Here is a 19421-nt window from a genome sequence, read left to right as displayed (position 1 = left end):
GTTTCCTTATCAAATTTAGTTTTAATTCGCAAAATGTGTCTTCTCTTAGGAGAATTCGCCGAAATAAGGGGCGTAGTTGGCCGACGCCGAGTTTAATGATGATAAAGGAGGGGGGAGCGATGGGGGAATTTACAGGCCAACAGTCTTTACCACGGTCCGTCTAATCACTTTTAAAACAATTAAATATTTTGTTTTTGGTATTTCCGTTTGACGCTTATAAAATCATGTTTTAAAGATTTATTGTTACCCACTTAAATAATGTTAGAGTTAAAGTTAATAAAAGCTATTTAATCATCACCCCGTTTTAAAGAAGTTGAATACCTACAATGCGGTTTTTTAGTTGGAACCATAGTTTAAGTTGCTCAGTAGGTATGTCATCAGTTATTAGTTGAAACTTCACCCTGTACATGAATAGGAAGGTAATAAAATAACTAATAATAAACTAAAATAGTAGCAATTAATGCTAATACCTAACTAAACACTTGAAAGTGCAGGTTTATATTGGCACAAATGCAATGCATAATCCTCGTAATCCATTAAACAGCTTCCGTTTATATTGGGCTCCAATTAGACGACCTGATGACAGATAAACACGGCCAGGATTAGATCGTGCCTGCGTTATTTTGCAATAAAGAGTAATTTAAGATGGACTATTATGGGCCAAGCAAATTCGATGGAACCTAAATTATGATTCTTTACGTACTGTAAAATTTAGACTTTACACTTATAATTAATATCCTTCCTTCATTGGGAGGCGACCCTTGCCCGTGCCCCAACAGTGGGGAAGTGATGGGTTGTGGTTGTGATGATGATGATGATGACTGTAAATTTTAAGTAAGTACCTAGTAGTAACATAATCGATCTGGAATACCTGTAGTACCCAGGGTGTTGCAAAATAAGTGAGTATAGTAGAAAGCCGAAAGGGGATACTTATTCTATACATATTTTGTTCTGGCTAAAAGGGGGTGACCGTTCGGCTTACTACCCAAGTAACATTTTTGGTTTTAAAAAGGTTTTGAGAAGGTTCTAGAACCTTTGTATGTAAATCAACTCGTGAGACTTAGAAGGCTCGATAACCTTATATTAACCTTATATTAACCTCATGAGTGCAAAAAGGGCCCACGTTTTAGAACCTTTCTGAGAGCTACAGCAAAACCTATAGCTCAAACCCAGAACCTTTTGAACAACTTACACAGAACCTAAATAAAACCTTCACAACTTTAATTTAACGTTAACATAACCTTGGAAGACAGCTTTTAAGTTCTAAATTAGTCCTGGATGTAACTCTACTATAACTTGAAACACATTTGATGGATATTTGTAATGCCTTCCCAGGACTCTCGGGTCTTAAAATGTTTCTGTGTAAGATTTTATAATAATTATAATAAATGGCGCCATTACCTGACACTTTCCAAGACTCAAAATGGCTAACTTGTAAGTGTTGTATTAATACAAAATATAGTAAGTAGTTAGGCTGAAGTCAGGAAATATGAAAACCTTGTGCGACTAGCACTTTATTGTGATACTTTCGGATAATAGTTCTGTATAAGTGACGGGCCTTTTGTAAATGATAAATTTGAAGATATTTTAATTAAAAAAAATAGATAAAATTTTATGTTTGGTATAAATTTATATTAGAAATAAAAGTACTGTCTATATAAAAAAAACATATATTTGGAATAGTATAGGAAACGCTACTGAATTTTCCCTTATTAATTAAAATGTATCTTTTTGGTAAGTTTTTTTTTTATTTCAGTGAAAAAATATGGCGGCCGTTAGGAAATTACTAAAAAGCATTAAACATATTTTGAGGATGCCTCTAAAGCTTTAAAATATTCTTGTAGGACTTAAATCATGCCTTTAGCTCATAGCCAGTGCTTAATGCTTTTGGTTTTCACCAAGTAGTCCTAATTTGTTTGCCTAGACAACTCTTATCAACCTAAAGGTTTAAGATAGGTTTTAAAAAATACTTATAAGTAATTTAAATATTCCATAACTTTATGGTTGTATCAAGGTTAAAAATTTAACCTTAAGCTCTCACTTTAGCATTAATGCTAGCTTTTCTAGAAGTAAATCAGGAGTCTACGACAACTATAAGATCCTAGAACTATATGCTCCTGAAATACATGTTAAAATAACGTTAATATAAACTCTTATCAGCAGCTACAAGGTTGTATTAATAAACAATTAGTTTTAGGACTTAGTAATCATTCTCAAGTACTCAATATGACCAGATAGCAAAGCATTAACCTTTTCACAACCCTTATAAAACCTAAAGGCATTTCTTACAACCTAAGCTCGAATGAAATGTTACTTGGGTAATTATACTTATACATAACACAGGTTCTGCCTAGCTTGGGGTCGGATGGCCGTGTGTGAGATGTCCCCACATTATTTATTATTTATTATATACTACTTTTGCAACACTCTGTATAGAAAAGTTTTTTTTGGGAATTTACAAAATTCCCTTTAGAAACTACAACGAATATTTGACATTGGATCAAATGTTGGGTGAGCTGCACAATAGTGGTCGGAAGATGATTTCATTGGGTTTGTGAAAGGCAGTCTTTGCTAGCGGCCTTGGTCAGCGCTGCTGGGTGCATGGAGAAATATGGGTACGTTATGTAACCTCATCTAACCTACAAATTTAATGTATGTACCTACTTAATGTATTGTTTATTAGAGAGGAACATTAAGAATTTTATCTATCTGAGTACACAGAAAATACTAATAGCTGTATTTTTGTATTCAGTACCTACTTATAATCATATAGACTTACTCTCATCCATCCAACGGTTGTCTGGTAGAGATTGCTGTAAGCAATAAGGACGCCTCTTTTTAATGTTTAATTGTTTAAGATTTGTTTCTTGTAATTTTTGTTATTGGTGCAAATAAAGTGTATTCTATTGTATTGTAGATATTTTTTTGTAAACTTACTTCTACACGTAGTTAGCGAAGAAATTGACCTGAAATTTGCCATTGGTTTACAAATACAAAATGGGAAAACTTTTTAATAACATCGTAGCTAAACCAAGGAACACGTGTAATGGGGACGTGTGTAACTGGATTACCTCCTTCAAATATACTGTATGTCATACATATGGCAGTGCCAGCATGGCCCGTGGGTCACTCTACCTCTAGCTTGACAAAAAACTAACAAATGACGGCAGCATGCAGCCCGTTTAAAACGGCTAGAAAGAGTCGAGCGTGGCATCAACAGCGGCAGCGCTCCGACTCCGATATAGATTGGTTACTTTACTAGTTTTTCGTAATCTAGAGTGACCTCTAGGTAGAGCCCACGGCCCATAGAGCTACTGGGTAATCACTCCATCTTCCTCTTAGCGAGTTTTTTGCAGTTCGAGCAGTGAATTTAATAAAATTAAGTATAGGTAAGTTGTATGGCGCAGTGCTAGTGCAGCGCGTGTACCGATAGGTGGCGACACCAGGCCCGCAGTTGTAGTTTCTTTGGCAGAAATATGAAAACTGCTTCGAGAAAAATATGGTACAGTCTTGCCACTATTTCATCTCGACTTGATGGAGGGGTCACTCCCTAAATCGACGATTTTTCATGCAATTGTATTAATAGAACGAGATAGAGCAGTGGTTCGCGCAGCGTTCCAAAACATCGGAAAAACAAAACAGCAGACCTAACCACGACTCTTGTTGAATTAAGCGTGCCGATTGCGTGAAAATTCTCGTTCGTTCGTTCGTCGATTTAGAGACCCCACAGAACCTGTGCGTATGTTTCCGCAGTGAACACAAGCGGTTCTAAGCTTTAAGTTATAATATGCGGGTTTTATATAATTCGTGCATCCATAGCGGCCGAATCCCCAATACTAGCTTGGTACTTACATACATACACATACCTACATAAGTACTTAAGTATACAAGGGCTAACAAAAACTGTAAATAATTATGTAACTATGGGTTTATTGCCTGAAATAAAGATTTATTTTTTATTTATTAAAAAACAAAATAACGGTTCAACTCATCGTGATCAGCCATATTATTCGTCAGTTTTACTGACCATCGTAACAGCTTAGTGGAAAACTTCGAATGCGATAATACAGGGAAATTATTGGCTTTTCTAGCAACGGCACCGGCGTCATCTGTTCCCGGAAAGAAAAGCTGCAACTACCCACATAAGTATACTACACTAGCTGTAGTAGAATCGTATGCTGATTCTTTGAACTGTTTTTTCCGGAAAGTATCACTTGATACGACCTTGGTTTATTGGATATATTTTTCGTGTGCATAGTAATGAATTTCATATTTTTTTTCAGCGGAATGCTCAGCTTGGTCTTTGCAAAACTTTTCGCATAGCCTTAAACAACATTTTTGATTTCTTTTATATGAAAGATGGAACAGAAATGCCAGGTGGAACTTTTTTATTGCTGGCAGTGTATTTGTACTTAGAATATTTTATTTTTATAACAGGTATGTCCGTGAAAATCCAAGCAGGATTCCTATACAGGGAGTCCTATACAGGGTCCTATGGAAGAGTAAGCCAAAAGGGGCTGACTCGAAAGGCATTCTGAACAATTTTTTTTGTTCTACGACTATTGAAAAACTCTTTTGGCTTCTACATATAGGTACTATTTCTGCAACACCTTGTAGAATTTAATACACAACGGTAGGTATTCGCTATTCTGTGAACAAGACCTTGGTTTGGTTGATTCATCATCAGCCTTGCTCGTAGTGTAGGTCGTGGCAAATACAGGGTGTTGTCAAAAGTGGTAAGTCTACCTCAGTACTAATTTTTAAAAGTTGTTTAGAGTGACCCCCAGACTCACCCCCTTTCGGCCTAGTAGGTAAGTATACTACTTTTACCACATAAGTATAGGGTATACTGAGACCTACATACTTACACATAAAACTTTCATCTTTAAAGTATGTACTCGTATATGCATAGAGTAGAATAAAATTTGTCCTTCGTCCTTAGTATTAAATAGTATGAAAACTGAAACCTACTCAAGTATGTATAAATAAATAACTCGAACAGAGTTCAATACTGGTCAATTCTTATTCCTTAAAATACGGAAGCCATACACACTTTGTGTTAAAACAGACCCTATTGCAACGTAATAAGTATAGGGTGTTTTTGTACTTGCTCTCTTTGATGCTGCATATTTGGTGGATCTAAGGGCAGGGAAGGGTGCAAGGAGGTGTCATTAACCTCCATCTATAGATTCTATAGGAAATGTTGAACTTTGGAGGAACGTCAACTAATATAGAGCTATTTTAAGATTATCTATGACAGATGTATGACGGTAGGACGGTAGTTAACTCAAGTGATGTTACTTTTTAACCGACTTCGAAAAAAGTAAGAGGTTTAATTCGTCTGTATGTATTTTTAAACGTTAAACAAGTCAATGATGTCGATTCTGATGGTACAATTTCTTATTATATAAGTACTTATAGAAAATCTTAAATTATTCTATAGCATTGGACTCTATAAGGTTTTGCGTAAATTTAGAACACATTTAAAACTAGAACACGACCAAAACAAAAAGTTTTTTTTTTCGAATAACTAATAGTAGTAGTAGGAGGTGGACTTATGGCAGTTTGATATTTATCAACTCAATGGTCTGACACCGTAGTGGTCCCACACTTTTTTATCTAAGCTTTTTATAGACTACGTGCTTCTAAAGACTTTTCTGCTATTAGCGGTTTAATGGTGTGAATGGGAATACACTGGCGTGCAATGAAAAAGTTCCACTCTCAAAATGCCGACATTACAATACAAATGCATGGTCCCAATTTTTTCTAATATTTTCTTAATTGAAATTTTGAACAAAATTTTTACGTTTTGCTTGTGACTTGCGAGTGTGGTTTAAAATTATCTACTACGCAATAGATGAATGCCATTTATTTTTGTCCCGGTTCATAGATGGCGTTAGTGTTTGCAATAACAATTTAAAAAAATAAAAAACCGATTTCAAAAAACCACTAAAATGTAAGAAATAATTTAAGGTTTACACAAATTCTACTCGTATGTGACAGTACAAATATACCTAAGGAGGAACTGTTCTTTTTTGATGTTGGTGCGGTGACAAAGTAATCTGAAGAAATATGGCACCAACTTCAAAAAAGAACAGTTCCTCCTTAGGTATATTTGTACTGTCACATACGAGTAGAATTTGTGTAAACCTTAAATTATTTCTTACATTTTAGTGGTTTTTTGAAGTCGGTTTTTTATTTTTTTTAATTATTATTTTATTTTATAGTTTTTAGTTTATTTGCAATAATTTTCAATCAAAAGTAAGGTGCAAATGATACCAAAAAGTCCTACTAATCAATACGAATCATTCAAGCCTAAACACGAAGTAGTTGCTATATACTGTTGAGGAGTTCCCCTGACTGCCTTCCGTTTCCATCATCAGATCAGCTCAAGGTCACCATCATATTTTTTTGTTATAAGAACTATATTTACGTTCTTCATTTCATTAGAATCGGTTAACATGTGCCCAAAATGGAAATTCATACCCTGTTTTTACCCCTTTACCCACCCTTCGGGGTGAGATAAAATTCTGAAAAAAAAATGGGACCACCTGGAAGCTTAATGCAATACAACAAAAAAAGAATTTTCAAAATCGGTCCATAAACGGCGGAGTAATCGGTGAACATACATAAAAAAAATATATAAAAAAAAAAAAGATCCCGACGAATTGAGAACCTCCTCCTTTTTTTGAAGTCGGTTAAAAAGTAACAACAATAATAATTATACTCTGTCCATTATATTATTGGTTTTTAGACAGTTTTATCTAATAGCAAATCGTAACTAAATAGAAATACCAACTTAACGTTCGTTCTCCATAAGTCCATATTCCGAAGAGTGTAAGTTTTAGATAAGATTTTTATCGTTTTATAGAGACCTATATCTTTAACGTAACCATGTCTGCCTCTGTGGCAGAAGGTGTCGACTGTTGAGCTGCAATCGGACTCTACAGCCATAGAAAAAGATCAAACCTCTTCCCATCGCTGCAACTATCATCTGATCAAGATGTCGTGGCCAATGATGATTATGTCTGCCTCTATACGTATAAATCCTATATATTTTTCCGTAATTTCAAATAACATTCCAATGGTCCTCTCTTGAAGTTTAAGGTCATACGTACATCCGAGAACAATTCAATTTAAACAAAACATTCATAAAACGAACCCCCGCGTCGTGTTAGTCACAATAGTTACTATGTTTTAAACAAAATACAAAAAAACCTTATCTTTCTTTCGGGCACTACCTGCAAGCGGAAACGACAAGCATTTGATGACGATGACCCAGTATCGAGGCCACTATTCTAGAATACCGTCTCAGAATCTCGCACGACTTCGCAGCACAATCCGCTTGGAGTTCTCAAAGCGACAGTAGAAATATTATCGATCATTCACCAGGATAGGACCCCAGACTTGTATCGTTGTCCGTGTGTGCTAGTGTTACCCGACGAAATAGAGAAGTTGTTTTATAAAGAGCAGACGATCGGGGATTGCTCTGTTTTCTTTTTAGGCGATAAAATGGGGCGATGACGTATAAAAACTAAGCATGTAACGCGCAGCTGCTCCCATATTCGTCACTAAAGATAACAACGTCGATAAGGATTTTGTGGTTGTTACAGAAAAGCCACAAACTAACTAGGTAGTCAAAGTCATTGTAGTTGAATACATAAAACAATTTATCGCGGTATTGTTAATAATTAAGTGACAACAATATTTTAATGGCTTTCACATCTAGATATTAAAAGTGGTTAATCAGCCACTCACAGAATGATGTTAATTGGGCCAGTAAAGCAAAATTATGCTTAGTTAAATATTATCAGTAATACATTTTGTAATAGGGTATTTTTATTAACAAAGTTAAAGTAAGTAAAAGTGGTTTAAAATATGAAATGGAACAAATAAATGATAAAAAAATGTTTTTTTTAATGAATTAATAATTCTTATAATATTCTAGTGTTATCGTTTACGTTTTTAATTTTGTGAATATCTTATGATAGTTATAATTATTTTATGTGTAAGTACTCCACTAGACCTACTTGATCAACCATACTGTCCAAGTGACAACTAAAAGTAAGGCTTAAGTAAAGGTTTAACCTACTTTAACCAACTAACTTTGGTTAATTAATTTAATGGAGAATTTTGATAGACACTCGTAATATATGGAAAACATAAACCTACATATCAAGAAAAAGATCTCCAAGGTACTTACTTATAGTTTTTTTTAAATCGGTGTCCTGAATTGGCCCCACCCCAGGGCCCCGACTCCAGAGGTCCCGGCACCAATAATAAGTATAAGTTAATCACCTGCGAGCGTCCTCTAGCGGTCGGCTGAGTTCATTGATTCCACCAGTTTTTGCGCCAGCTAAAAACCTAAAACCAGAACCACTTGAACTGCCAACCCAGACGTATCACCTTCGAACTCTTCAGCGCCACAATGACGGCAGAGGAGAGGGAGAGGCCACAGTAAAATAGTCGCCTGCCGTATTTACGTATGTATTATAGCTACGTAACCAACGCTTAACATATGTTACGGCTGAGCGGGGTTTTAGTTTGAAAATAGGCCTTTTAAATGTGGAGGAATGACGGTTTTCGCGTGCGTTCGAGTATGCGTTGAAGTGTCCTTTGTGAACGAATAGATTTAGTGTTAACTGCTACGAAATTTGTTAGCTTTTTATTATGTGTGCTGTTTTTAATGCGGTTTAGATTGATTGAGTAAAGATTAGTAGGTTAGGTGTTACTTTTTAAGTTCGGGAAGTAGCTCCCTCCCTATCAGGCATTAATTTGTAATCCCTAATCGTTTCACCGAATTTTGCTAAGTAGGTATTCAGCGTGCTATGGAGAGAGCTATGCTTGGGGTTTCTCTGATGGATCGTATCAGAAATGAGGTTATCCGTCAGAGGACTAAGGTTACCGACATAGCTGTCAAAATATGTAAGCTGAAGTGGCAGTGGGCTGGTCATATCTGCCGATGAACCGATAACCGTTGGGGTAGACGAGTTCTCGAGCGGAGAACACGAACAGGCAAACGCAGCGTGGGACGCCCTCCTGCCCGCTGGACTGACGACCTTAGGCGGGTGGCGGGTAGTGGTTGGATGAGGAAGGCCGAGGACCGAGTGTTGTGGCGCTCCTTGGGAGAGGCCTATGTCCAGCAGTGGATGATTATTGGCTGATGATGATAATGATGAGGTATTTGAAATCTGTTCCAATTACTAAAATAAAACGTAGTTACATAAGTAGGCACGGACATACATACACTCAGTGCCACATACAACGACGCGCCCGTTCACTTTATACGTGCTGTAGGTATCAATTCAATAATCTCCCATACAAAATTCAATTTAAGAGTTCAAACTTGGTGCGAAAACACCTATTTAGAAATTGAAAAACTAGTTTTTTTTTCAAGTAGTTCATCTAGCTAGGGATCAATAGATGACATGCCAAATAATGCTAGACTGTAGTTAATGATTAAAGATCCATAAGGTCTTATAATTCAAAAGAGAGACAAAGTTAAGATAAGAGACATAAGCCATTGAAAATGACCGGCTTTGGTGATTCTAAAATATCTCTAATCTTTTGTGTTAAAAAAATTGTCAGCTGTTTTTGAAAAACTGCTTTTTTTTTTAAACTAAAACTCGTATTGATTGCTATTTGATATATTTATATTATTCAATATAAGTACTTAAAATCATGTTTTGTGAACGTTACGTTTCTTCTTGGTGAAAGCGTGACGACGCCGCCCCACCATACGATGAAACTATAATTCAAGTGATGTAAAATAACTCTTTTAGTTTTATATTATTTTATATATATAAATATATAAGTATACATATCTTATTCGTCATATTTAGGTATCGAGGTACGAGTAGGTACATTAAATAAGTACAATATGAACTCTATGAGATTGATATAACCACGGGTAAAAACTATCTGTAGTAGGAGAACATTTAGTTTTATTTTTGTTTTGTGACCTCCTTTAGAAGATTACAATCTCTTTTTGCATGACGTTGTATAGAACCACAAGGTCTAGGTTACATTATGTTCCTACCTAGCTTCCTAAATATCACGGTAGGTTTGTGTACAGATTACTACAGCAATACCATACATCTCACATTAATAATCAACAAACCAGAGGAACTATTGCCGATATGAACCATAAGAACTTAAAAACGCCAAACATTCAACACTAAAAGTCCCATATGGCTAAAAACACGTGACCCTAAAAACAACAAAAATCGGTTCAGCCGTTTACAGACATGATAGTTATTTATTTAACTTATAAGACGCATCTTTTACATTGGGGGTTAAAAATTAAGTAACATCATCATCATCAGCCAATAATCATCCACTGCTGGACATAGGCCTCTCCCAAGGAGCGCCACAACACTCGGTCCTCGGCCTTCCTCATCCACCCACTACCCGCCACCCGCCTAAACTAAAATTAAGTAAACTGTAAGTATCTTAATTTGCATGAATGTGAATAATTTTCGACAGTCGTGCTGTCATACTGCAATAATAATTAGTGACAATTTTGTCTCTCAATATACGTAGGTTTGAGAATTGGCGCCCTGGTTACTCATCTTATACTATCAGGTGTATTCATTTCTCCACATAAATCTCACTACATACATAATACATGCACCAAGAACGGTTTTATCATTTGTTTGTTTATATCAGCATATGTTTCCGTGATAGCACGGAGGTCAACTACTACACTCATCCTTCTTGGCAACTCCTTATACTCGTAATACCTTGTTGTATCTAAATAGCAGAATTATTGAAGGAAAAATAAAACTTTTCTGTTCCTATAAAATATATTAGACATTCTTTTTATATTAACTGTATTTAGGTATTGATATTTTCCCCACTCTCTTCCATAATAGATAGAGACGAAATAAGAAATACGGATTTGGATCATTCATACAAATTTTTACAAGTCAAAATATAAAATTAAGCCGAAATTTTCTACCATCGAAGTACTTACTTAGTAAGTTAGTAATTAACTAGTTTAACAATTCAGACAATAGTAGAAAAGGTAGTATAATATAAATATGTAATCGTGGTGATATTCTCTTACAATACCAAGGTTAAAGCGAAGAATCGCACGGAAAAACGCTGCGATATGGAGCAAGGACGCGCACAAATACAAAGTGACGAATAATTATTGTTTTTTTTTTTAAATTTTATTCCTAATTTATATCTATTATTTATGGTTTTTTTCTATGTCTATAATTTATTACACAAAAAATGGAATCATTTTGTCTTCGCATACTTTATACCTAATTTATTGGAATGTATTTTTCACTAAATATGTAACTTGTAAGTCCTTTGGATGCTGATAGCCATTAGTTATGAGTATCGTAACTATGACTTCCCCCTGTATAGTATAAGCAAAATGGGGATACTTTTAAAAGATAAGTATGTAGTAGGGCAAACTAAAATCACATACTCTTCAATTTAAGTTATTCGTAGCACTTATACCTATTCCAACAAAAATATTATGTATTACGTCATACAGGTTAGGTAGATAGTTAATATGTTATGATTAAGTATGCATGTACTATGATTATGTAATATGAAAGAGGTGATGTCAGTTATGCATGAGTAAGTACCTACCTTATATCTAGTTAAGTATTGCAGTGATTTCTAAGTATCAAACTGTGCATACCTATGCTAGATTAGCAAAAAAACACTCAGTAGGTATAGCTGCATAGCATGGGCAGATATTTTGTAAAGGAGTTGAATTTAGTGAACAGGTACCTATAACATAAATAATTTGATTTGCGTTGCATAACTTTTTACTTTATAAGCACTTATATTATTTTGATAATATTCAAACACATTACGTGCTTAACCTGTCAACATAAATAATATAAGTAAGTAAGTACTTAAGTACCGAACTAATGATGAATAGAATTAGGTATCTAGGACGACCGAATGGCGTAGTGGTTAGTGACCCTGACTACTGAGCCGATGGTCCCGGGTTCGATTCCCGGCTGGGGCAGATATTTGTTTACACAGATATTTGTTCTCGGGTCTTGGATGTGCCCGTAAAATGGCAATAGACCCGCCCCCTATTACATTGGGACTAACATAACACTCTGCCGAAAAGTGGGTGCATCAATGCACCTCTGCCTACCCCGCAAGGGAGTATATTAGTACAAGGCGTGAGTGCGTGTATCTAGGATCTTTACCCCTCTTTCCTTAGTTTACCCCGGCAACGATTATTACCAAGTCTTTAAACTATTATGAAATAAAATAAGCATTTAAAACAATATTTACCTACCTATGTATCATATGTATGTAGAACGATCTGTACATCTGTGTGTAAGTAAAGTACGGTACACACTCACACATAGGCGTGTACCGTGCAGCCCTGCCGGTGCACAATCTTCATTCCGTTGGCAACTCGGCCCCGTTTCTGCGTCGCGTGGGGTATCGCTGGAGGGGAGGGAGGGGGGATAAACATACATATACAATACTAATTTTATACTTACACACGAACGTTTATTATTTAAAGCTATTGCTGATACGCCGATTGATAAAATTCCGTGCGACAATAGTTGCCGAAAATTTGCAGGTTATAATTAAAACTGTAACCCGGCCAAATTACGAAGTCCCTAAAGATTCGAAATTATCCACCTTCACCTAAATTTTCTGGCTGCGCAAACCAATTCCGATTCTGGATCCTGTGTGTGAAAGCTCTATTTCCCTTGCGCTTGGTTCCGCCGCGTCGTTCGCTGGCCGTCTAAACGGGATGCGCTACCAATTTACATTTATGATGTCCTAGTAACCGACCCCGGGAGTTTTTAATTTATCCAGGGAATTTTTAAGTTCCCGTGATTAGATTGGGTTGGGAAACAATGTATTGAATGGTTATGGGGATTGCTGTTTCTCTTGAGTTTATCCGTAGTTTGTAGTAAACTATACTTAATAGCAATCCGAAAAGCGTGTTTGTGATTGCGGAAGTAACTATATTTATTCCTTAAAATATAGAACACTGTATTTAACAAAAAACGTGCAAAAGGTTGATTATTACATTGAGCTAACGTTATTGTTTAAAAACGAGAAAAAATATTTAATTGCTTGTCAATTTTACAAAGCGAAGCACTAACATTACTGTTAATATAACTTTTGAGTTTTTTCTTTTATTTAAAAGGGGTAAGTGATTTTACACCCCAATAAAAGTTACCCCACCGACTAGCGACTTCTCTCTGTAAAAAAACATGGATTCAATTGAACCCACTGAAGTATTCAAAACACTCTTAATTTGGTCGCCATAAGTTTTAGTTTTCAAGTAAAGTAGGCTTAAGTTTTGTAGGTATGTTTCTCAGTGTCTATTGACTGTGAAATACTCAGGTAAGTTTGAGAGTAATTTCGATGGTTTAAGACTCTGCTGTGATGTCAGCGATACTGAGACCCTTATGTGGTAGGTATTGTAAGCCAAAATTATTGTGTTATTCTGAACATATAAGAACCTAACTAAAATTAATTTAATAATTGTAATCTTTGTAATGTAAGTTAAAGTAAAATAATTACCCCTATACCTAGGGGTAATACTACATAAGTATATAATTTTTGGCCCAATCTTAAACAGAGATCAAGTATGTAAGAATTTATTCAGTCTTCTGTTCAGGAATTAGTTTGTAAATACACACTTAGAAATTGTTTAACATACATATTCTAAACTGGTTTGTGCAAAATTAAATTATCTAGACCTTGGGCCGCAGACGTTAGCTGAAAGTCTAGACTTGAGACAAAAACTTAGGTCTCGACCGGCAACGAACTAGTAAAAACAAAGAAAAACCTTGATGGGTACCTATTCTAACGAGAATCAGTACACGGATCGTGATGGATTATACCTATCCAATCCAGGTACCTAGGTAATATAAGGATTTGGTGGCTGTCATAGTTATCACTAAAATAATAAAATCAAGAATATTTTCATCTTTAAATTCTTCATTATCGCCAACTAGAATCTACGAATTGTATGTACATGAACTTGACAATGTATTTACCACCACCTACTCTGCTCTAACTCAAAAATATGTTAAACACATAAGTAAGTAGGTAAACTACTAATGATTCAATAACACGCATCGGCAAATGTATCACACTCACAGTAAGTGAGCCACAGTTTAAAAGTTCCAAATAATGTTCGGCGGCGCGCGGCGCGGCGAGCGGTTTTTTGTAGTATTTAGGACATCGGCGTTGTACAATGACCTCGCGTGGCCAACCTTGCCGCGACCACCGGCCGCCCGCTACCCGGCTATTGCTCCCGGCAATAATAAACTCTATTATTCAGCCCATAAGTCCTACAGCGTTCACGATTCGCGCCCTACCTGTGTTTTTTTGCTGGGATGATCTCAAAGTGACGTTTCTGTAGTCGTGGAATTAAGGATGCATCACTGAATTTGAATGTTTCGAGACAATGGCAGTATCGGTGTGCAATCTTAGTTGTTTGTAACTAAGATAAATTTCTATTTTCTTGGTATTTATAGTGAAATTATATTTTTATAGAAGTTTATTAAATAGATCATAAGAATCTGCATGCATTCTCAATTTCTCACACACGCGAAATACCGATAAATCGGGATTGAGCCTCCCTAGTAAGTAAGTACGCATATAAAAAGTTTTCTTCTAACTGCTTATTAATGTTAAGGACATCAACTTAAAATTCAACATAGGTGAATCATAGATATGTTTCATTGCAAATATGCATTTAATCCTTTGTTCCGCTCAACATGATCCGATAGTTTCAAGCTTATTTGCAACAAGACTCTCTCATCTTACTAAGGCTTCGGCTACTTATTTTTTTGCATTCAAACAAATAAGAAGTGAATTAAATACTGAAACCCAGTTCAGCAATAAAAACATTCCTAAAGTCACTGAGTACTAAATTCAAAACTTTACAGCGCGCAATGTTCCAGAGGCAAAAAAAAAACAAAAGAATATCACCAAGTAAGTAAAGTAAGCATATAACGCAGCAAAATAAAGATACAGTCCGACCCAAGCGTTGTTTCTCGGAGTCCCGTAAGAAACTCTCAGACATGCAATCACAGACACTGGACTAGACCGTTCACATGGTGCTCCACAGAACCGGCTTCGGCCAGCTGGACCAGGTGGCTGTAATTATTAATTAATAGCTGTATAATCTGTAAATGTATGGCGTCTTTTCGATGTATATGTGTGCAAAAACGGGCCCGAGTTCGAACGGTAGCGCATTACAATGATATCATATAATGAACTTCCTGTCTGGCGCATGGTGAATAAAAGTCGAAAGAGTTGTAATTAGAGGTTAGAAGATTGTGATGATATTGTTGTAGTCATTTATAGAGTATTTTAAATGAATGTCTGTCTGGTTTTGTTAATCCCTAAGCTCTTAGAAATAACAAAAAAAAGTAAAACGGGGTCGAATTTCCATTAAGTTGCTACTGAAGCGCTATTTATACTTAAAACTGGCTTGTTACCTTAATTCTACAGCACCCGGCAGGTTAGCAATAGCAAGAAAAAAAAAATCAATTTGCCGAGCCCTGATAAACCAAATGTGGTTTTCATATTAAGGTATTCGTTTATGGTATCATGCCCGATCGAGAAAAGGCGTGTAAGAAGCAGAACACACCAGTAACAATAGAAAAATCATTGTTACTGTGGTAAAATGGCATAAGCTTAATGTCACGTAACTCGCTCCCCGTCAAGCATCAGTGCAATATTCTTCACTGCAGCCGCTGACCGCAGCGCCGAGCGATTTAATACTTTATTAATAATTTTAATTACATGTGGTGATCCCTCACTTACACGCTTTGTACGCATAAACTGTGCAACCAAACGTGGTTGGTTTTCTTTGGTCGTTTTTGTACTAAATCAGTTTTTGGTGATATTGATCAGTATGGCACTGCATATTTGGTAGGAGGTAAATTTTATAATGATTTAACATAGTTAATATAGCTATGCAATGGAACCGAACTTTTTAGTTTGTAACCTTTAATAACATGTTATTTAAGCTACTACATATAACTATTATAGCTAGGCTAAAGATTCCAATGTTTCAAAGAGAAATACGGCTTTATCACTTACACGTATTTCAACATTAAATGCTCACACCTGCAAGTTTATTGTCGCTACCTACCTACCTAGGTACGCTTACGATTTGCATATTGACAATCGGACGGTACATGTTTCCTGATAACGACTTGGCAACGAAGTTATTGGTTTTTAAACTAAGCACTTACTAACTAGAAATACCTTCTTATTGGTATGCTTTTGATAAAAGCAATAGCCTTTTTTAATAAATATCACAGTGACTTGACTTGGATACTTAATCAATAATAAAAATATTTAATTAGTACTTAATAGCACATTTGAAAACTGTTCAGCAACAGTGACACAAAACTCACTATACTTACCAGATTTTACATCCCTAGAAATTAGATAAATCTTACATCTAACTTAAACTAGCTTTCATAAAGTAAATCATGTTTTTTTTTCAATCCCGCAATGACACGTACGTCACTAGTGCTATGTCGGGCGTCACACGGCGTGCGAGAAAGAGAGAGTGCACACAGGTGTGTCCGTCAGCTGTGCGCCCGCGCCGCCGCCGCCGCCGCCGCCGGGCGACACGCTCGTGCCGTGTGTTGCTACTCTACCGAGTCTACCGCCAGTTTTCGACGACTGCTGTCTTAAGCGGGGTTTACACGATAAGAGTTTGGAGCACACGGAGAGATACTGTTTGGATGTTACTCATAATGTGTAATTGGTGCGGTGTCGGACAAAGAGAGCTAATCGGTAGGGTAGATCATATGCTCTATTTTCATACGTTACACGATGTTTAGCTGCGATTAAACGTTTTACAAACCCCGGTCACTGTTCATTCAAGAAGTGTGGCCGTTTCTTTCACTATGGTGACAAACTGATGAACCTTAGACCAGCTTTAGCATTAGTAGGTACTTATTTGACACTTATTATTAATAAAGGGAATAGTAACTGTAGTCGAATCTAAACTTTCGCCCTCGCTTGAGAACAAGGCGAGGCGGTAAGGCGGCATCGGCAGATTGCATCCCTTTCTGACTGCAAATAAGCAACGTGGTATGGCTTGGTTGAGGTTAGGTGCATTAGATATAAGAATAAAGTTAAGAATTTTTAAGCTTATGAACATTGAGTTGTATTATAGCTACAAGACATATTTCATAATTGACACTGTAAAACCAAAACTGGATCACTCCGTTTTTGCTATAACATAAAATTTTCTATGTTTCTTAATTACTTACATAGAAAACTTGCTTTTTTGATATATGTTATGTTGCCAATGTTTTGAATAACATCTCTATCTTGTTTTATATTTTCAGAACGCCCTCATGAAGGCCTGTGTGGTAATGAATAAGTATATAGTTTCTTACCCTTAAAACAATGGGGATTCAAAATAACTCATTTGACACTGAAGATACAAATGCTAATTTCAGTACTGTCAAAATCTTAAATTCTGTGTTTAAAATTCGACTCTTTGAGCTTTTCCGTAAATCTTATATTTAATAGGCAAAAAATATAGCTTGACATGTTATTTGTCCAGAGTTCCAGATGTTTCTTTTGCCTCAACGTACTCCATCTAGTTCTTAATGAAATATCGTTGGCGTTGCCGTTGCCAGCAAAAGTGGTTGCAGCTACCTCTGCCTACCACAAATGGGTTATAAGCGTGAGTGTTGATGTTATGGTATGCATTTGTAAATTGTACATAAACAGTAGATATTGCGACGATGAAAACACTATTAACATAATCCATCTACGCTTACCATAAAACCCGTTTGTTCAATAAGGTCGAAAACCTTACATATTTATTTGTACAATTGCGAGCCGCACATGGCAGTGACATTGCCAAGGTATCGGCGCACAGTTATTGTTTATTCCACGCGTTAAGAAGTAATAAACAAACAGATTACTGGCGCAAACTTAATTTCCATCCGATCAGCGTTTGATAGCGGGCAGGCAGCGCCGCGCGGGGCCGCCAGTTGTACTCCATGCTCGGCGCCGACCGGTTGTGTGCGTGAATCCCGAATCCCGACACGCCGCGACGAACTGGGGACAACACTAGCCACGCATGTGTGAGTGCCCCGCGTATGTGTGAGGCCGTGACTGACTGCGATCCGGCGATCCAGCTCTTTGTCTAATTAGCAGGTAGGCGAACGCTTCGAACAAACTTCTTATGATTTACTCCTTTTCGGCCAACACCAGTTTCGTGCGTTGTGGGTACGCTTTTGTTTCTGTCGTAATTGAAATCTATATGTAACTTGAATGGAATGTAGTAGGTAGGTAAGCGTGTACGCTATATGGCTACTATTTGAGTAGTTAATTTTTAAGCGTTTTCGGCTCATGAATAAATTTGAATGGGGAATAAGGGTGAGCATTTGAAACAAAGGTGTGCGTTACATTTTCAGTGGCGATGGCGGTAACAGGTTTCTTGGGCACCTGGCTCAGTTGCTAGTGGACATTGATGACACATTTCTCGCAACTTGTTAGGGACAAGTGAGCGGAAATATTGCTCAACCGTCATTATCTGGTTACAGAATAAAAGTAGAGCTTTCAAAGTGAAATTAGCATATCAAGACTTAATTTTTAAAGGAGTTGTGTTGTAAGGGTAGAATATCCCCTTGAGTATTTAGATTAGATTAAACTAGTTAAGTATGCAGTCAGTACATTTATTAGGTACAAGGTCGTACTAAAAGCACAGCTAAGCACTAGTGTCAACACACAAGACCTGACCTATAGAGAGGATTCGATAACGCTAGATCAATTAGTTCATGATCACATAATTATAATGCCATAATGCAGCGATAAAGCCAGATTACTCGGCTTCGCAAGTGATGAAGGGAAAAGAAGAGTGGGAGGGAGACAGCAACGTTTCAGCGAACTTGAGCAGCCACTGGTGCGAGTGGGAGGCACTATCACAGTTAGAATAGAGACGCTTCGTGACGTAATCAATTGGTATGCGGACCGGAGTATGGGCACAAAAGAAATGGTATCGCTTATTAAAAGTTTTATTTGAGTTATTAGGAGCACTATTATTAGATATTAGATCCGAAATTGCTTTGATTAGAATTTATTATTAAGTAAGTACCTATAAGATCTTACTTACTAAACTTTTAAAGTGCCTTTTTTCTAAACTGCACTGTTGCCAATTTAGTCAATGTCCGTCCGTGGTGGAAAAAGTCCGTTAAAAACCCATAAGTGCTATGAAAATTACCTCTTCATGAAATACTTATTAGAAATGCTGTCACAATCACAACCTAAATAAACCTTGAAAATATATTTTATTTAACTTAGCCTTCCGACTCTTTTTATTTCGAAAGTGTCGAGTACCTATTTACTTAATTGTAATTTTAATGTGTGATACCTACTTATTTTTGCAGCCCAATGTTTGCTAATTTTATAGATAGCAC

General features: G+C 36.4%; 1 protein-coding gene across 1 annotated transcript in view; it reads left to right on the top strand.

Moving 5' to 3' along the window:
- Positions 1–17992: 17992 nt before the first annotated feature.
- Positions 17993–19421, top strand: part of LOC105388839 — a 39576-nt gene continuing 38147 nt past the window's right edge. Inside the window, exon 1 of the mRNA XM_011559848.3 lies at positions 17993–18159. The gene's annotated coding sequence lies outside the window, so the exon portion shown is untranslated. The remainder of the gene's footprint in view (positions 18160–19421) is intronic.

This window comes from Plutella xylostella, chromosome 18, assembly GCF_932276165.1.
Source record: "Plutella xylostella chromosome 18, ilPluXylo3.1, whole genome shotgun sequence".
Lineage (NCBI taxonomy): Eukaryota > Metazoa > Arthropoda > Insecta > Lepidoptera > Plutellidae > Plutella > Plutella xylostella.
The sequence above is the reverse complement of the archived record's forward strand: the minus strand, read 5'-3'. Positions and strand labels throughout refer to the sequence as shown.